This window comes from Staurois parvus, unplaced genomic scaffold (genome assembly GCF_062004578.1).
Source record: "Staurois parvus isolate SC_StPar_1 unplaced genomic scaffold, SC_StPar_1.0 ptg001328l, whole genome shotgun sequence".
Taxonomy (NCBI): domain Eukaryota; kingdom Metazoa; phylum Chordata; class Amphibia; order Anura; family Ranidae; genus Staurois; species Staurois parvus.
The window spans coordinates 4,923,670-4,941,149 of NW_028319124.1; positions in this window are offsets into that span (position 1 = coordinate 4,923,670).

Genomic DNA, 17,480 nt, shown 5'->3' on the forward strand with positions numbered 1-17,480 from the left:
GTATTCATTCAGAATTTGACCCATGTATGGCCTGCCTTAGAAGCTGGTTGGTTACCTTGCACAGCTGCACCAGATTTGCATGCTCCATTGTTAGTAAATCAACCTCATTGTAGAGTAAAATCATCTTTTGGGGGCTTCCGATATGCCAGTGAATGAGCAGGACAATTATTCACTGCTTTTTAAATCTGCCCCAAATTATAATTTCACTATAACAAAAGGTTTTGTTTTTTTTAATTTTCGGTTTCAGTCTCTAATTTTTTGGTTAGAAAAGAGGAACCTGGCAGGTTTTCATCAGACATTAGTCACACATTGGCTGCTTTCAAATATTTTAGTCAGCTGGATCACATTTCCTGTAATTTTTACAGTATATATCATTCACCATTAACACCTGCACACTTGTTTAACCTCTTGTCTACCGGGCACTTTCACCCCCTTCCTGCCCAGGCCAATTTTCAGCTTTCAGCGCTGTCGCACTTTGAATTACAATTGCGCGGTCATGCAACACTGTACCCATATGAATTTTTAATCATTTTTTTTAGACAGACAGAGCTTTCTTTTGGTAGTATTTAATCACCTCTGGGTTTTTTATTTTTTGCTAAACAAACCAAAAACCACTGAAAAGTTTGAAAATAAAAAAGTTTTTTTCTTAGTTTCTGTTATAAAATTTTGTAAATAAGAGAGCTGTGGGATGGGCCCAACAGAGCTGTGGGAGGGGCCCAACAGGCCCAACCCACTACAGATTGCCTGTAGAAAACTACAGGAGGGGGAGGAGACAAGTAAGAGACTGAGTAATGCGAGAATTGAATCAGCTTGGGGTATTGTGAGCTTTGTGATTTTTCACATCTTCAGCCCCATGTCAGCCTAGTACTGCTCTTCCAGCTATCCCTATCTAACCCTGAAATCTAAGGAAAATCATGAGATGTTTATTCTCCATAGACATTTCTACATTACATTACATTAAACATGTAAAAAAAATTTAAAAAATCAAATTTCGTCATAAATTTAGGCCAACATGTATTCTGCGACATGTCTTTGCTAAAAAAACCCAATACGTGTAAATTAATTGGTTTACATGAAAGTTATAACGTTTACAAATGTCGGTATATATATATACTGGAATTTTTCTTTTTTTACTAGTAATGGTGGCGATCAGTGACTTATAGCGGGACTGTGGCGGGCATTCTGACACTGAAGGGAACTGACTTGGTGTCATTGATATCCCCAGTGACACCCATACAGATATCAGTGCTAATAAAAAGCACTGACACTGTACTAATGGCACTGGGCAGGAAGGGGTTAACATGTGGGGCGATCAAAAGGTTAACTGTGTGCTGTTTTACTATGTGGGCTGTGTGTGCACATTCAGCTGTGAGTCCACTGCTTTGTATGGCTCTGCTATGCAGTGTGCAGGTGCTGACAGAGGAGATATCTGTATTGTTTACATACAGGTCTCTCCCCCCCATCGAAAATCCTCTGAGATCGCCGGGTGCCGGTGGGGAATCACAGGCTAAGACCTGGTGATTGACAGCCGAGGCCGCGAATGGTGGCACATCCATGCCCTCTACCCGGAACTGTACAATCACTTATATATATATATGTGATTTTGCGCACCCTGCCGCCCTGTAGCAGTATTTCTGCTATAGGGCGGTGCAGAAGCAGTTATACAAGGGATCTTCAAAAAGTTTCCACAGAAGGTCAGGGGTAGAAAATCCTGCACTACAAGAGGCTGTGTAAGAAACACCATTTCCATTCCGCTCCATCCAGAAATGTGACCAACACTTTGGGGTTGATTTACTAAAACTCTGGTGCAGCTGTGCATAGAAACCAATCAGCTTCCAGGTGTTATTGCCAAAGCAATAGTAAATTATAGTAAATCTCCCACTTCAGGTCCAATGACACTGCCCTTTCAGCATAGACAGAGCTCTGGGCCCCCACTTACTAATGTGGCTCCAGTGACCCAGTCTGGAGTAGCTGTGTGGATGGCACAATGACATTAAAGATACACTAAACTCCAGTTTAAAAAATACTACTTAAAGTGTTACTAAACCCACAACATTAAAATCAGTCTGTAAATGCAGTAAAGCATGCTTAATATACTCACTGTGGAACCTAAGGGGTTAATCCTCCGCATTGTGTAAAAAGGCTGTTTGTTCCTGTCTTCTATGATCCTCCCCTTCTTCTACTGCCCCCAATCCAAGACTCTGATAGAACAGAGTCTTGGGGGCGAGCTGCAAATGCTCAGTTTGGTGTGTATTGCTGGAGAGTTTTTTTTTTCTTGTGAAAGTGCATGTGATCATCACAGGGCCAATCAGCACTGTCCAGACAGAGGTTCAGTGGTCCTGCAGCCTCATAGGACAATCAGGGGAGAATGAAAACTCCTCCTAAAAGCTTTAACCAGTGCTCTGCTGAAGTCACAAGACTGCTCTAACTCTCTAACTGCTGATGAGAAAAGGTATTTAACAGTTTATATTTTCTAAAATAATTGCACTTCCATGTTGTGTGTACCAGATATAGTGAATGCAGGGTCTGGGGAGACCAGATATAGTGAATGCAGGGTCTGGGGAGACCAGATATAGTAAATGCAGGGTCCGGGGAGACCGGATATAGTGAATGCAGGGTCCTGGGAGACCAGATATATTGAATGCAGGGTCCTGGGAGAGCAGATATAGTGAATGCAGGGTCCGGGGAGAGCAGATATAGTGAATGCAGGGTACGGGGAGAGCAGATATAGTGAATGCAGGGTCCGGGGAGGACAGATATAGTGAATGCAGGGTCCGGGGAGGACAGATATAGTGAATGCAGGGTCCGGGGTTTAATAACACTTTGTCTATTTTCTTAACTCAGAAAAGTCCCTTCTATTGCTCTCAACCTCCTCTAAGTCTCCAATTTTTTTTTGGTGCTGTGACCTGACTTCCTGTTAGAGGGCGGCTATGTTCATTCTTCATGGTCTCACTGTATGCAGGAACGTAGCCACCCTCTCTTGCTCACTCCCGAGATGGTCTATGGGATTTGTATGGTGCATGGAGCAGTGTACAAGACCACAACAAATGTGCACTGTTTCTTCCAAACAAATAGAAGTGAGCGGGAAAAGGAGTGGTTCTGATCATAGAGGATGTAACTAGTAGAAGAACAAAAATTGAAGCAATTTCATGAAAAATCGATTAGGTAGTAGATGTGTATGGATTATTTTGGGAGAATCAAGATATTGCTTATTGTCATTTTTATCAAAACTAGACCGTATCATCATTTTCACATATAGCAGCAGCACATGGGCCAATCTAGATGGGACCAGGGGCGGATTGACCATTTGAAAACTTGGGCAGTGCCCGAGGGCCCGGGGTCAGTAGGGGGCCCCATGAGATGCCCCTGGTACCTTTTTCATAGGGTTTTTTGAGTTTGGGCAAGGACACAGGGGCCCCATGATCCCCTATTGCCCGGGGGCCCCATGAGTTCTCAGTCCGCCCCTGGATGGGACTGCTGAACAAGAGTGGAATCCATCTGTGGGAAGCTGTCGATGGAAGCTGCTCTCTGTCTCTCCTACAAGCAGCCTACTAGGTCCAGGGAAGTGATCACAAATCTATTCATCATTGCCCTGGAGGGATTTTGTGGTCTATCTAGTCGTTTTTAATGGAGGCTTTTCACCAAGGCATTTTGTAATAGAACGCCATAGCCAGTGTTCCCCATTAGGATCAAATCTGAATAATGAAATAGAAGGCGGATGTAACATGGGCCGTTTGGTATTCTTGTAACCCCCACCCTGCAGTATGACTTTTCATAGATAAAATGAAATTCAGTCCAAATATTTACAGGGAAAGTTTGGGCTGAGCAAAATTACTCATCTGAAAAGTGTTCCAGTGAGGAAGTGCAGTCATACTTATCTGCGGGTAACCTGAAAGAAGCTGGATGGGTTTTCTTCTAAAATCACAGCAACCAGCCAGATGATGTTTTACAATGAATCCGAAGAATTGTCTCTGTGTTATATACAGAATAAGGCTCGGCTCAAATCTATGCATGTACAGTTGATGCATTTTTGAGGCTCGTTTTGTGGCACGTTCTGCATTTTTCATGCATGTTTTTTATGCGTTTTTAATTTTTTGCGATGTGGTAATGTTTCTAGGAGGAGGCATCTGTTGTCATGCAGGAAAACACACCAAAATGTATGTACATGCCATTTATATATGTCTATGGAGCAGTGTTAATTTTGTCAACTAAAATGCAACTAAAGCAATTCAGATGACTAAAATACAACTAAAACTACAACAATTCAGATGACTAAAATGACTAAAATGACTCAAGGTTCTGTCCTCGAACCCCTTCACTTCTCCATCTACACCTCCTCCCTTGGCCAATTGATAAACTCCCACGGCTTCAACTACCATCTCTAATTCTATCACAATGCACACAAATCTATCTTTCTACCTCTCGCCTCACCCCCTCAGTCTCCAATCGCATCGCCAGCCTACTAAGTGACATACATTGGACTGGATGTCACTCGACTTTCTCAAACTCAGCCTTTCCAAAACTGAGCTCCTAGTATTCCCCCCAGCCCGTGCCCCCTCCCCTGACTTCTCCATCAAGATCAACAACACTATCATCAGTCCCACTCCTCATACCAGGGTACTAGGTGTAATCCTAGACTCCCATCTGTCCTTTCAGCCCCAGGTCCAATCACTGACAAACTCATGTAGACGTCACCCCCACAACATCTCCAAGATACGCCCGTTCCTAACCTCGGAAACCACTAAGCAACTCATTCACTCCCTTGTTATCTCTCGCCTTGACTATTGTAACTCCCTCCTCATTAGCCTACCTCATCGCAGGCTATCCCCTCTTCAGTCTATCATGAATGCTGCTGCCAGAATCATCCACCTTACCAACCGTTCTGTATCTGCCACCCCTCTCTGCCAATCCCTCCACTGGCTCCCAGTTGCCCAACGGATAAAATTCAAAACACTAACAATAACGTATAAAGCCATTTATAACTCTGCCCCAAATTACATCACCAATCTTGTCTCTGAATACCACCCAAACCGTACTCTCCGCTCCTCGCAAGACCTCTTACTCTCTAGCTCCCTTGTCTCCTCCTCCCATGCTCGTCTCCAGGATTTCTCAAGGGCTTCACCCATACTCTGGAACTCCCTACCCCAATCTATCAGGCTATCGCCTACTCTGCTCACTTTTAGGCGCACTCTGAAAACCCATCTCTTCAGGGAAGCCTACCCCAGCTAATACTGGAATCCACTACTCTTCCTACCACTCCATCCCCCACAGCTAATTACCTCTTGTACCACTATCCCCTCCCTCCTAGATTGTAAACTCAAAGGAGCAGGCCCTCTAATCCCTCTTGTATTGAACTGTATTGTTACTGTATTGTCTCCCTCCATTATGTAAAGTGCTGAGCAAACTGTTGGCGCTATATAAGTCCTGTATAATAATAATAGTAAAATACAACTAAAACTAAAACAATTCAGATAACTAAAATACAACTAAAACTAAAGCAATTCAGATAACTAAAATATAACTAAAAAAATTCAGATAACTAAAATATAACTAAAACTAAAATGGTATTTTACTCAAAAGACTATGGCTAAAACTAAATTGAAATTTGATGTCAAAATTAACACTGCTATGGAATCAAAAACACACCATGCTGCTTGTAAAAAAAAAGTCTCTACACCTTTCCAAAAAAACACATAGGTGGAAACCGCATAAAAGTGAACCCATAGGAAGTAATGTTAAATGGACTGTAGTGTGTTTCTGCAAATCTGTGAACCAGGACTAATGAATGGATCTGATGGCCATACATGTATAGATTTTTGCTCAAGAATTTTAGTTTCAAGAATATTCATTTGACTTTCTAATGGTTAGTGGGGTCAAATCGATGTTTGTTTTCAACAGCAGTGATGGGAAAATTCGAAGGAACAGTAAGGAAAACCTTTTCGGGAAGTGTATGTGGTTATTGTTCAGAAATTACATTCATTTTAAAATTGATTGTTAAAAGAAACAGACAATTTTAGAACAATATTTGTCCATTCACAGAATATTCAAAGAATTTTCGTACGACTTTTCTTATGAATATTCTCGTCTGAAAATCTACACGTGTATGGCCAACTTTAGTTACCTGTGGATGATCAGCCCTGGATGCAGACTGTCTGTGTACAGAGAAAATCGTCTGCAGGTAATTGCTGCACAATCAATTACATGCAAACGGCTGTGAATAGCTGTGGACACTCCCATTGCTTTGTATGTGTGCTTCCCAACACCAAGCCAGGGAACTAGCATTTTCAGATCCACAATGGCAGTCCCTATATTTCTTTTCCCTGTATGGTTTGTGCTGGACCATCAGTCCTCTATGTTAGGTTGGGAGTGTCCAGGGTGGTCCCATCCAGACACAGGGGTCTGCACCCCTGGCAGCATTGCAGCTCTGTTGGGTCCATTCACACTTGTGCGACTACAAAATCCTGCCATTTTTCATTGCGACTTTACAGTGCGACTTGACGTGACTTTGGATGAGTGCGACTTTGGTTTTGACCAAGGATAATTGTTTCTACTGTACAAAGTCGCACAAAAGTCGCATGTACAACATTTAGGTGCGGCTTCCATGCCACTTTGGAGGGTTTACATTGAAGTCTATGGCCTTCAGGTTGCAGGAAAGTCGGACCAAACTAGTGCAGGAACTACTTTGAAGTCGCACAGATATGTGGGTGAAACATGGGGGGGGGCTTATCATGCGACTTTGGACCCCAAAGTTGCATGACAAGTCTCATAAGTGTGAATGGGCTCTAACTTTATATTGACCAAAAAGCACAGAGGCTACAAAATCTCAGCCCTGTGGTGGTCTGCTATCAGTGGAGTGGTTTCTTGTACATAATGCTGACATGATGTGTGTGCTGACTGTGATTCATATTTCAGAGGAACCCAAAATCATACGGCATGATCTAGATATTAGTCATATATGACTTCCCCCCCAAAACCATTATACCGACTTCTCATTGGTCAGTGAACACAACATGACGCTGCACTTTCCATCTGCAGCTCTGAGTAATGCGAGAATTGAATCAGCTTGGGGTATTGTGAGCTTTGTGTTTTCTCACATCTTCAGCCCCATATCAGCCTAGTACTGTTCTTCCAGCTATCCCTACCTAACCCTGCAATCTAAGGAAAATCCTGAGAGGTTTATTCTCCATAGACATTTCTTTCTCTTAAAGCTGAACTCCAGGCATGAAAACATCAATTTAAGTGGCCACAAAGGATATAAATCCCACCTTGTGTGCACCATATTTGCAAAACCAGATATTAGTTGGTAAATGTAGCAGAGACATCATTGCTGTGCTGTATAAAAGTTGTGTACAGAGCAGAGCTGTGGGAGGGACCCAGCAGGCTCCACCCACTACAGGCTGTTTGCAGAAACCTACAGGAGGGGGCAGATACAAGACCAGTCACCCTGCACAAGGAGAGAGAGCAGCATGAGCGGTCTTTATTACAGGAAGTTCATGTAGAGAGGTAAAGTTTCACACTGTATTACTGTACAGATCTGAAAGGAATTAACCGAGAACACCAACATTCCAGTACAACACACACAAATCTTGTATTTAGGGAATATTTGCTATTCCTGGAGTTCAGCTTTAATGTGAATCTGGAATTACGGAAACATGAGAGTCATGATTACTAGCCTTCTTCTAAAACTGCTAGTTGCCACTGTTTTTTTGTGTAGCACCCTCTAGGTAAATAGGATTTGTTGTTTTTTAGTCAGAGGCTTGTTAGAAGCCTGGGGATGTCAGCCTGGGAGTGAGGTAGTGAGTTCACCTCAGGACAGGCTGGGAGGCTGTACAGGTCAGGGCTTCTGGAGCCCTCCCACCCTTCCGGAAACTCTGGCACTTTCTAGGAAGAGGGGAAGAGGAGGGGAGGAGGCCAAAATTTGCATGTTTAGGGGAACTTGACAAATTCCCTGACAGGGCATGGTGGCCAAAGGCAACCCTTAAATATGACAGAGCCTGCACAGCAGGAGAGTTGGGTGGAAGATGAACTGAAGGAAGGTGCTGGAGAGTGGAGACTGGGAGGGGGCCCCAGGGAGGGGAGCCTACCTACAGGCTGGTTGGTGGACAGAAGAATCTCCACTGTGCCACAAATCTTCTAGGGAGGACAGCCTGTCAGCAGGGAAGGAGCCAACCCAGTGTAAAGCATGAGGGCAAATGCAACCTATCAAGCTAACAGGACAGGACAGTGTGAGTTCTTCTACAGCCCCTGGGCCAAACAAAGGGAGAAGGCAGTCAGGGGCAAGACCCAACGAGTTCTCATCCGGGACTGTCTAATCTTGGAAGATCTTGGAATCCCTTGCCCAGGAATACCCTCAGTGCAGTCAGGTGAAGAAGGAAGGCTTAATCTGGGGTCTGAGGAGGTACATCAAGGGGACTTCAGTGTTCCTTAAAAGACAGTGCTGTTTTTGCTGATCCACATTTTTGTACAGTGTACAGTTTGCTGAAAACTTTGTCCTCGCATTTGAGTTCCTTGGTAATTCCATATAATCCTAGACCCCATCCAAGTTATATCCCCTCAATAAAACTGCAAACAACATCTCAAGGACTGTTTTACTGACTCTGTGTGTGGGAAATGCATGTTGCCTGGCCGTGCAGAGCTTAGGGGGGAGGGGACCAATCAAACTTTGCGGCTCCTGCGGGGTAGCAAGTAGTAGTAGTAGTGAGGAGCGATGAGGGAAACATCACAAGGTGAGTATTCAATAAAAATTTTGTATAAACTTTAAAGGCTGTGAGTAAAGCAAAATTTCCATCTTCAGCTGTACACCCTAAATTCTTATTTCATGCTTAATTTAGTTTGAGTTTCCTTTGTTTTTGCAAATGTTTTGCATTTTCTGCTGGAGTGCTAAGCAACTCAAGCAGCAGGAAGATACAACAAAGAACTCTACTGCACGCTGGATGGACTGCAAGCAAACACCCTGGGAAACATCTCCTACAAGTTTGATTCCCACTCCATCTACCTTTTAATATGCCCCCTCTACTCCTCCTTTTCATATTACTATCCTCTGTTCTCAAAATCTCATTTCTTTACCCCTCTGCTCTACCCCAAAGCTTATACATCTCACCCTCACTGCTACCATCTCCCTACTACTGCTCTCATCACCTCCTGCTGATACTTTACTCACCTGCTGACCCAAACACCAGGACAGGAAGGCATGTGCACTCATATACATCCCGCTCCCATCTTACTTTCCTCACCCTCCTTCTTCTCTTAACCTCTGGGGATATCTCCCCAAACCCTGGTCCTCCAGCATCTCACCCTCACACCAGGCACCCTCCTTCCTCCAGGAACAGCCTCAATCCACTTAATTTAATCTCTATCCCCATGCTCCTAAAAACCACTCTCCCTTTTTCATGTGCACTCTGGAATGCCCGCTCTGTCTGTAATAAGCTCCCCTCTGTCCATGACCTTTTTGTCTCCCACTCCCTTAACCTACTAGCAATTACAGAAACCTGGCTTCAAGCATCAGATTCTACTTCTCCCGCAGCACTTTCCTATGGAGGCCTTCTCTGGACCCACTCACCCAGACCCAGTGGTCGGAAAGGTGGTAGAGTTGGTTTGCTTCTATCCCCACTGAGCACCTTTCAAGTCCTCCCTAACCCTCCCTCTCTATCCTTCTCTTCTTTCGAGACTCACTGCATTCGGCTGTTTTCTCCCATTTCTCTGAGGATTGCAGTGATCTATTGGCCTCCTGGACCAGTGTCCGGCTTTCTTGATGACTTCTCTGCTTGGATACCCTACTTTCTCTCCTCTGAAATACCCACTATCATTCTCGGAGATTTTAACATTAATGTGAACAACCCGGCCACATCCCAACTCTCCAACCTTACCTCATCTTTTGCCTTAACACAATGTATACAGTCCTCCACTCACTCTGATGAGAATACATTAGACCTTGTTTTCTCCCATCTTTGCACTTCCTACAACTTCACAAACACCCCCTTTCCTCTCTCTGATCACAATCTCATCACCTTCACAATGTCCTCGTCTTCAAACACTTATCCCTCCAAGCAGCAAACAATTATCCGCAGAAACCTTCACAACATAAACCCTTCTCTTTTCCACTCTGCAACTGACCGCCTCTGTTACAGAATATCTCCCCTGTCCTGCCCTGACCTGGCCACTCCTGTCTACAACAGTTCGCTCTCATCCACACTAGACTCACTTGCTCCTCTAACTACACAAAGTATCAGGCCCCGATGTCAGGGCAGGGCTGTGGAACGGACAGGTAGGCCTAGTGGCAGGGTAACGCACTGGCTGACGACAACCACCACCAACAGACCGAAGTCCCTCAGGGCGCGGAGTCTAAGTCCCAGGCTGCCCTTCACCAGGGCACCTGATGGTGGGGATGGACTTGACGCAGCCAGGAACCAGGTCGCGGCCCCCGAGACACCCCAGCTGCGGTATTGGCCGCCGCCAATGGCGTGTAGCTGGTGAGAATGACAATAGCGTAGTCAGGCAAGCTGGGTCAACAACAACGGGACAAAACAGTACAGAACAGTAGACAGAGAATCACAGGTCACGGGCCGGGTTCAGCAACGGAAGGTCAGATCGAAGGAAAACACAGAGAATGGTCTAGTCACAAGCCGAGTCAAATACCAGAAGAGTCACGAGCATATACACAGAGCTGTAGGAAGACAAAGACACAAGACACAAGTGCAAAGAGCATGTGCGGATCACAGGCTTATATGTACTCAGCCACACCCCTCTGGGGGATGGACCTCAGAGACCTGAAGGCATAAAAGCTTCCCACCATGCTCAGCATAAATCCAAGATGGATGCCAGCACATGGAGTAACATAACCTCTGGGAAAAGGTAGGACCTTGACACCCGACCATTACAATCGTGGCTGACTGACCTAGTTGTGCGCTGGAGCGATTGTGGCATAAAACCAAGTCTCAGCAAGCATTCACCCTATATAAATCTGCTTTCTTAACATACAATTCCTCCTTCCATGTTGCCAAACAAGCCTACTTTGCCACTCTTATTAATACCTTGTCATCCAGTCCTCTTCGTCTCTTCTCTACTTTTAGCTCTCTACTTTCTCCACCTCCACCCAGTAACTCACTCACTGCTTACGAGATTGCAAATCATTTCAAAAACAAGATTGATGCAATTCGTAGGGGTATCTCCACTGCACAGACATCTATCCCACTTAGCATTCCTATACTAAACCTCCCTCAACACTTTCCTCTTTTGACCTTGCTACTACTGAAGAGGTCACTAAAGTTTTCTCAGAAGCCTGTCTCACCACCTGCCTCCTGGATCCTGTCCCCTCTCAACTTTTACGGTCGCTCTCTTCTTCTGTTCTGTGCTCCCTCACTCACATCTTCAATCTATCCCTCTCTACTGGCACCTTCCCCTCCCCTCTAAAGCATGCACAGATCACTCCCATACTTAAAGAACCCTGGACCCCACCAACCTGAACAACTTAAGATCCATCTCCCTGCAATTGCCTGAGCTCCTAACTCACTGACAACAACCTTCTTGATCCTTTACAGCAGCGGTTCTCAACCTGGGGGTCGCGACCCCTTTGGGGGTCGAACGACACTTTCCCAGGGGTCGCCTAAGACCATCGGAAAACACATATTTCCGATGGCCTTAGGAACCGAGACACCGCTCCTTGATCCATCTGCAGGTGTGGGCGGGATGACATGCCGTCCCTGTCATTTGGACACACCCCCGGGATCAATCCTTCGCCGGTGATTGGCCGCCGGAACTGTAGCTCAAGAGAGGCACACAGGCGGCCAATCACCGGCGAGGAGGTGGAGCTTGGAAAGGAGGAGCCGAGCAGCACCGCGAAGCACGAGCAAGTGAAGAGGAGGAAAGCGGCCGGAGAAGGAAGCCATCTGACCGGTAAGTGTTTGTACCATGGGAGAGGGAGGGAGCGAGCGAGCCCAGGCTGGAGCAGGGGTCAGCAAGGTAAGTATCATTGGTGTCAGTGGGAGGAATAGTGCCCAATCATTGGTGTCACTATTACCAACGATGGGGCACTATTCCTCCCCCCACTGACACCAACGATGGGGCACTATTCCTCCCACTGACACCAACGATGGGGCACTATTCCTCCCACTGACACCAACGATGGGGCACTATTCCTCCCACTGACACCAACTATGGGGCACTATACTTCCCTCTGATACCAACGATGGGGCACTATTCCTCCCACTGACACCAATGTTGGGGCACTATTGCTCCCCCTGATGCCAACGATGGGGCACTATTCCTCCCACTGACACCAATGATGGGGGCACTATTCCTCCCACTGATACCAATGATGGGGCAGTATTCCTCCCACTGACACCAAGGATGGGGCACTATTCCTCCCACTGACACCAACGATGGGGCACTATTCCTCCCACTGACACCAACGATGGGGCACTATTCCTCCCACTGACACCAACGATGGGGCACTATTCCTCCCACTGACACCAATGTTGGGGCACTATTGCTCCCCCTGATGCCAACGATGGGGCACTATTCCTCCCACTGATACCAACGATGGGGCACTATTCCTCCCACTGATACCAATGATGGGGCACTATTCCTCCCACTGATACCAATGATGGGGCACTATTCCTCCCACTGACACCAATGATGGGGCACTATTCCTCCCACTGACACCAATGATGGGGCACTATTCCTCCCACTGACACCAATAATGGGGCCGTATTCCCCCCACTGACACCAATGATGGGGCACTATTCCTCCCACTGACACCAGTGATGGGGCACTATTCCTCCCACTGACACCAATGATGGGGCACTTTTCCTCCCACTGACACCAGTGATGGGACACTATTCCTCCCACTGACACCAGTGATGGGGCACTATTCCTCCCACTGACACCAATGATGGGGCACTATTCCCCCCACTGACACCAATGATGGGGCACTATTCCCCCCACTGACACCAATGATGGGGCACTATTCCCCCCACTGACACCAATGATGGGGCACTATTCCCCCCACTGACACCAATGATGGGGCACTATTCCCCCCACTGACACCTATGATGGGGCATTATTCCTCCCATTGACACCAACGATGGGGCACTATTCCTCCCCCCACTGACAACAACGATGGGGCACTATTCCTCCCACTGACACCAATGATGGGGCACTATTCCTCCCACTGACACCAATGATGGGGCACTATTCCTCCCACTGACACCAATGATGGGGCACTATTCCCCCCACTGACACCTATGATGGGGCACTATTCCTACCACTGGCACCAATGATGGGGCACTATTCCTACCACTGACACCAATGATGGGGGCACTATTCCTACCACTGATACCAATGATGGGGCACTATTCCTCCCATTGACATCAGTGATGGGGCACTATTCCTCCCACTGATATCAATGATGGGACACTATTCCTCCCACTGACACCAATGACGTGGCACTATTCCTCCCACTGATACCAATGATGGGGCACTATTCCTCCCACTGACACCAATGATGAGGCACTATTCCTCCCACTGCAAAATTACAGTTATGAAGTAGCAACGAAAATAATTTTATGGTTGGGGGTCACCACAACATGAGGAACTGTATTAAGGGGTCGCGGCATTAGAAAGGTTGAGAACCACTGCTTTACAGTCTGGCCTTCGCTCACAACACTCCACTAAAACTGTCCTACTAAAACTCACTAATTATTTACTAACTGCTAAAAACAATGGCCACTACTCCATACTCTTACTACTTGACTTCTATGCGGCTTTTGATACTGTTGACCATCCCCTCCTCCTCAATAAACTCCACTCTCTTGGCCTCCAAGACTCTGCTCTCTCCTGGTTCTCCTCCTACCTATCGCAGCGCTCCTTCAGTGTTACCTATAACTCTGTCTCCACCTCTCCACTTCCTCTTTCTGTAGGGGGATCCCTCAAGGTTCTGTCCTTGGACCTCTTCTCTTCTCCATCTACACCTCCTCCCTTGGTCACTTGATAAACTTCCATGGCTTTAAGTACCATCTCTATGCTGATGACACACAAATCTATCTTTCTACTCCTCACCTTACCCCTTCAGTCTCCTCTCGCATTACTAATCTACTAAGTGACATATCAGCATGGATGTCACTCCACTTCCTCAAACTCAATCTTTCCAAAATGGAGCTCATACTATTCCCCCCTCCCCTGACTTCTCCATCAAGATCAATAACACAACCATCAGTCCCTCCCCTCATGCCAGGGTCCTAGGTGTAATCCAAGACTCCCATCTGTCCTTTCAGCCCCAAATCCAACCACTGTCAAAATCTGCAACATTTCTAAGATACTCCCATTCTTAACCTCTGAAACCACTAAGCAATTTATTCAGTCCCTTGTTATCTCTCGCCTTGACTATTGTAACTCCCTCCTCATTGGCCTACCTAATCGCAGGCTATCCCCTCTTCAGTGTATCATGAATGCTGCTGCCAGACTCATCCACCTTACCAACTGTTCCATGTCTGCCATCCCTCTCTGCCAATCCCTCCAAAGGCTTCCCATTGCCGAACAAATAAAATTCAAAACAATAACATATAAAGCCATTTATAACTCTGCCCAAAATTACATCACCAATCCTGTCTCCAAATATCACCCAAACCATCCTCTCTGCTCCTCCCTCAACCTCCTACTCTTTAGCTCCCTTGTCTCCTCCTCCCATGGTCTTCTCCAGAGCCTCCCCCATCCTCTGGAACTCTCTACCCCAATCTATCTGACTATCACCTACTCTGCCCACTTTTAGGCGATCTCTGAAAACCTATCTCTTCAGGGAAGCCTATCCTGTCTTTAGCTAATAACGGAATCTTCTATTCCTCCTATCAGTTCATTCCTCATAGTTATTACCTTGTGTATCACCAGACCCTCCCTCTTAGATTGTAAGCTCCAGGGAGCAGGGCCCTTCTAACCCTCTTGTATTGAACTGTATTGTTACAGCACTACACTGTTGGAACTGTAGTCCAGAGAAGACAGACTCTGTAGTAATCAAGAGCTTTGGAACTGCATTTCCCAGACAAAGATTGCTAGGAGGAAGGGAAAGAGGTAGACTTTCCCAGGCTATACAGGACATAGCTTCCTTTTGCCATGAAGGAGCCTGGAGAATGCACATTGCTGTCCAGCGTGCACCACCACTGCTGCATATTGGCAGCCTGAGCAGGATCCAGAGTGCTGAGTTTGGGGGTGTCAATAGACAGAGTCACCTATGTGAGTAGAGAGTGGACTAATTGCTGTATGTGACCAGATGGTGAGCTGCAATATCTCTGGGACTGGTGAGCTTCTGCTTCTGTGGGGATTTACTATCTGCTGCTAGAGAGAAACTGAGCCCTTTAGGAACTGACCATACAGCCATCTAGTAGTCTTACTGCTGCCTGCAGGCTTGACTGGGACTATGCACATGTCCATCAATGGTACAACTGGGCCCCAACGTTAGCTGATTGAAGAGTCAGGACCAGGGGTGGACTGACAACTCATGGGGCCCCCGGGCAATAGGGGATCATGGGGCCCCTGTGTCCTTGCCCAAACTCAAAAAAGCCTATAAAAAAGGTACCAGGGGCATCTCATGGGGCCCCCTACCGACCCCGGGCCCTCGGGCAGTGCCCGAGTTTCCAAATGGTCAGTCCGCCCCTGGTCAGGACTAAAAATTGTCTCTTTACAGCTGCTACACATTGCAGTTAATGTTTATATGCACTGTTTATTGTTGACTTTGCTGATTCCTGAGTTAATCCCAATCTACTGTTACAGAACTCTTTCCTAAATTACTTTGGCATAGTGATTATACTGTCTAGCAGGCTGTGTCTGAACCTACCCTCTGTGTGTTCATTTATGCTCAAGCCACCATGTAACCTAACCTGTGCCAATACATTGTAGACTATAAAAACTAAAAGATAACAAAACTATAAAAAAAATTAAAAGCTCTGGTACTTAGGGAGCAAAAGGAATGGGAATTAAGTAGTTAAGGGATTTTTTTGTGTTTTTTTATCTGCCTGGTTCAGGTTTACAATACAGGACTTAATTAGTTACATTTTAGTAAAGGTGTAAATTAACAAGTAACTTATTATGTTAGTAGAACCAATACTCTGTAGTGCATAACATATGAATGTTTTGTTCTCTTTGGCCTCCGCTAAATAAAAAGTACAATCCTGCATCAGATTAACGTAATAAAGATTGTGATTGGCTGATAATAAAATGTAACTAAAAATATATATCAACACTCTTTTCACGAACATTAGTTTTTGACAGAGTTTAATGTATAACAGAGGGCAAAACTTTTTTTTTAGGGATTCGAATACTTGTCAGGTTTGTATTGCTGTCCTTGTCCCTATCCTCTCTGTTTATCCTAGTCAGGACTGTGGATAAGGAGGTACTACCAGTCCTCCTGTACGGGGCCCAGGACAGCAGGGGAGCCCAGGCAGCTGGGTGCTTCAGATGTGACAGTGAGGGTGATCGGCACAGTGGGGTAGCAGGTACTGGAACCGATCCCCTGTATGGCTCTCTCTGCAGCAGCTGAAAACTGGCTTCTTCTCCTCTCCCTCCCACTGGCTTTCAGCTGCTGCAAAGGGAGCCATATAGGATCAGTTCCAGTAATTGCCCCCCCCCCCCAACTGCACCCATCATCCTTCCTGTGCACCATACGTTTCCCCCTGCTGCCCAGGCCCCCCTGTGTGCTCCCACAGTGCTGCCAACTTCCCCCCCCTTCTTTCTACTGGCAGCTGCAAGCGCACAATAGGATCCTTCAGGATAGAGAGTGTAAATGTGTCACATTGACCAGACTCTTTCTTTCCGGAATGAGCACAATGAGTGATCTGTACCAATCACTCACTGTGTTCATTCATAACTGAAGCATGGTAAACAAGGTTTTTTTTTTTTGGTTTTTTTGGAGGAAGGGAGGGGGGGCGTGGTTTCTAACAGCAGCTCTGATCCTAGTGACTGTTCACCACAAAGCTAAAAGAAAATCGGGTTTTGAGTGGTCTCCAGAACAGGAATAGAGAGGTTCTGGGTGCGGTTGAATCGAAGGTGCTGCAAGGCATGAGTGCCAACCACTGTGCCACCCATAACACTTTATATTTAACAATAAAATCTTTATGTGCAGGATTTTGCTGGCAGGAAAATCGCAAGTAAAAAAATATGTTATGTTTCAATAAAGCCTTGTATACACATGTAAAATTCTTCTGTAATCTCTTCTAGCTGACATTGTTGCAATTTTCATGTATACACTCATACATACATGCGTACAGGGGCGAACTGACCATTTGGAAACCCGGGCACTGCCTGAGGGCCTGGGGTCAGTAGGGGGCCCCATGAGATGCCCCTGGTACCTTTTTCATAGGCTTTTTTGAGTTTGGCCAAGGACACAAGGGCCCCATGATCCCCTATTGCCCGGGGGCCCCATGAGTTGTCAGTCCGCCCCTGCATGCGTACATACGCGTATGTGCGTAAATTGCTGCACTCAAGTTTTTTTTTTA